The 3,386-nt window shown below is 35.0% G+C and overlaps 1 non-coding gene across 1 annotated transcript; it reads left to right on the forward strand.

The window, feature by feature from the left end:
• Positions 1-2,839: 2,839 nt before the first annotated feature.
• LOC133086036 (small nucleolar RNA SNORD113/SNORD114 family) lies at positions 2,840-2,909 on the forward strand. Its single transcript, XR_009699823.1, has one exon. It is a non-coding gene; the product is annotated as a small nucleolar RNA SNORD113/SNORD114 family (small nucleolar RNA).
• Positions 2,910-3,386: the final 477 nt, after the last annotated feature.

Below are 3,386 nucleotides of genomic sequence, written 5' to 3' on the forward strand. Positions count from 1 at the left end.
ACTGTTGATTTACACATTCCGTCAGGGTAAAGATTTAGGTTTCTAATCTATCGAGAAGCAAAACACAAGGAAAGATGGAAAATTGTTAGTGAAGTAAAATGAGATGTTCCTGGATTGTTTTGTTGCACATTTAAAATTTGAACAAATTAAAGAAAGATTAAAAGACCAAGAATGGCCATGATGAGTTTGGGTTTGCATGAAGACTGTTGATTGATCCATATGTACTACAGTGGAGTCCATCGTAGAAAGAGTGTATTAGTTCTGAGAGAATTGAGCAAAAGCCAGAAGGTAGTAATGTTCTTAGATCTTATTCTTGCTTTGTGGTGATTAATGGATATTGATTAATTATTAGTCAATCAATGAATGAATTAATAAACAAATGTATAAATGAATAAAGAAAAAAGTCCCAAGCCTAGATCATTAATGAGTACTCTGAGGTGTCCAAACCAAGGATTTTGATTAAACCCCATAACTCTGAGGTCCATTATAAAAACAAACCTAATTTCCTGCCTTGGTGGGACATGAACTTGTAGCTGAAGTTAGGAATACAGGCATCTTGCTCTTAGCTTTGATAGATCTTAGGTATAGATCCTTTTATTAGTGAATCAGTAATGAGTAAATAAATAAATGTATTATTTAATGAAGACAAAGATGGCAAGATAACCACCAACATTGAGAGTATCTAATGAAATACAGATTATTCTTAAAACATTTCTGAGGAGTTGAGTTCTAATAAATGAAGGGTCCAAGGCATTTAACATGTTGATCAGGAACCTATGGGCAACTCTATGTAAGAGTCAGTGTTGTTTCTGGGTTGGTGGTTGTTAATTTTATTAAGAAAGGGGGAAAAAGGGAAACGTAATAATCGATTACAGAACTACCTAATTAAAGAAGATCAAGCATGGGCCAATATTAAGAATTCATGACATGAGAGGAGTTATGATTAAATCAGTTTGTCTCAACCAGTATCATTTTTGAAAAACACATCTAGTTGTTATTCTGTGGGTATTGAGTTTTTATAAATTTATTTATTTATGACTGCATTGGGTCTTCATTGCTGCGCGCTGGCTTTTTCTAGTTGTGGCGAGTGGGGCTACTCTTCGTTGCGGTGCGCGGGCTCCTCATTGCGTTGGCTTCTCTTGTTGTGGAGCATGGACTCTAGGTGCGCGAGCTTCAGTAGTTGTGGCACGTGAGCTCAGTATTTGTGGTGCACGGGCTTAGTTGCTCTGCAGCATGTGGGATCTTCCCGGACCAGGGCTCGAAACTGTGTCCCCTGCATTGGCAGGCAGATTCTTAACCACTGCGCCACCGGGGAAGTCTGTGGGTATTGAGTTTATGGGCAGATGTTAGTGTTATTTAGGACTCTTACCTGGGGGTATGTAAGTGATATTATTGTTAGTGAATGAAGGAAGAGGTTATTTATTTATTTATTATTTTTTATTTTTTATTTTTTTGAGGTTATTTAAAAGAGGGCAAGCATGGACCAATGAGGATATTGTGTCATTAAAAATGGTTTATTAATCTCACTGTACTCTTCTGCCGTGCATATAAATAAAACGGGACTGGGCTATGCCCACTTTGGGTAAAGAGCCATAGAGATAGTTACCTATAAAAGTATTTTAGACCATTTTGCATTTGCTTTGAAAAAATGAACAAGTTATTCCATGAATAAATAAATAAAAAATAAACAAATATACGAATAAAGTCATAAAGTAGGGTCAAGCATGGTGAGAATATATCAAGAAACAGTGATGTAAATTTACCTCATTCTAATCAAGGAAGACCTATAAAGAAGGTAATATGGGCTCTTACCTATGTGAGTAAGGTTTAATAGAAATAATTTGGAACAGGCATAGTTCTTAATTATTCTACTAGGATGTAAATTTAGCAGTTGTCATCATATTATGTACATTAATAATTTAAAAAAAATAAAAAGAGGGCAATTCTTGGGTTAATTGAGTGTGATGAAAACAGGGTTTTATGATAAATCTGTTACAGCAAGACTAAGGTCCCTTAAAAAAAAATCTACACTGCCTCTTTAATTTTCTAAAATCTGTTTTTTACTGCACAGATTCAATATACCCCAATCTGATTTATTCATTACCAATGATGAAGGTCTCGGCTGTCACTTCTGTGGATAAAAAGCAAAGGGACTCATGTAAGTAAAAAAGTTTGTGTTCTTGGTTTGAAGGTAATTCATGTGGTCCATGGAATTGTTTCAAAGGAATGAGTGGCTACTGCAGACATAAAATCAAAAGATGTCACATATGGACTACTGCTGAGAAGGTGTAATGAACCATGGGTTAAGACTGATCCATTTTGGTGAAACTGAGATCCGTTAAAAACAAAGTTGGAGGGTTTTGCATTCATTTTCACAGTTGCTTAATATTCCATTTTATTTTTGCACAACATTTTAAGAATATTTCTCAGTTGATAACAGTCTAGGTTGTTAAATCATGGAGGAGGGGGCATCTAGGAAGATAGAGAGTATTGTCAGTGCTCTAGTTGTGGGGTAGGATAGTAGGTTCATTGTAGTACTTTTAAAATACGAAGAAATTAAATGAAATATGAGCAAGCAGAGAGTAGTAAAACACATGGGATGGGCATGAAGCAAGGTTATTGATTAATCTATATGTGAAACACTGAGAGCCAATTAAAAATAGATCTCATTTGCTAGCTCTGTGGGGAATAAACAGCTGTAAACAGCTCTCTGCAATATTCAAAGATCTTGCTCTTGGGTTTTTGTGATTCACGGGAATTATTTCTTTTTAAATCAGTGAAACCATGAATGAAATAATCAGTAAATAATGAATGCATAAACAATCCATAAACAAGAGCTTGGATCAATGATGAGAGTTCTGGGGTATATGAATCAAGAATTTTGATTAAACCCTAACTCTGAGGTCCATTAGAAAAAGACTTAGTTTTTCCCTCTAAGGGAATAGAGTTCAGAGCCAATTGGGGATCTGTTCTTAGGTCTTAGTGGTTCCTGGTTATGGTGTGTATTGATGTAAATGAATCAATGAATGCATGAATGAATAAATGAATAAATGTGTAAGTGAATGAAGACAAAACAGGTTACACATGAGTGTCCATGTTGGCATTCTGGGTTGGTGGGAGGATGATCTAGTCATGTATTTCTGTGGGTAATCAGCCTGTGGGCAATTGTTAGCATTTTCGGTGTTCAAGTATAGATTCTCAGGTAATTATTTATGGTTATAAGTTATTGAATTAATATGACTGTATCTCAAATGATTATTTAAAAAAGGGCAGACTATGAACAAATATAGAGCATGTGATGTGAAGTAAGGTTAATGACTAATCCTGGTCAGATTATTCCATTGAAAAATAAATAAATAAATGAAAGGATTTGTAAAGTCATAAAG

The sequence above is a fragment of the Eubalaena glacialis genome, chromosome 2 (genome assembly GCF_028564815.1).
Source record: "Eubalaena glacialis isolate mEubGla1 chromosome 2, mEubGla1.1.hap2.+ XY, whole genome shotgun sequence".
Classification (NCBI taxonomy): Eukaryota; Metazoa; Chordata; class Mammalia; order Artiodactyla; family Balaenidae; genus Eubalaena; species Eubalaena glacialis.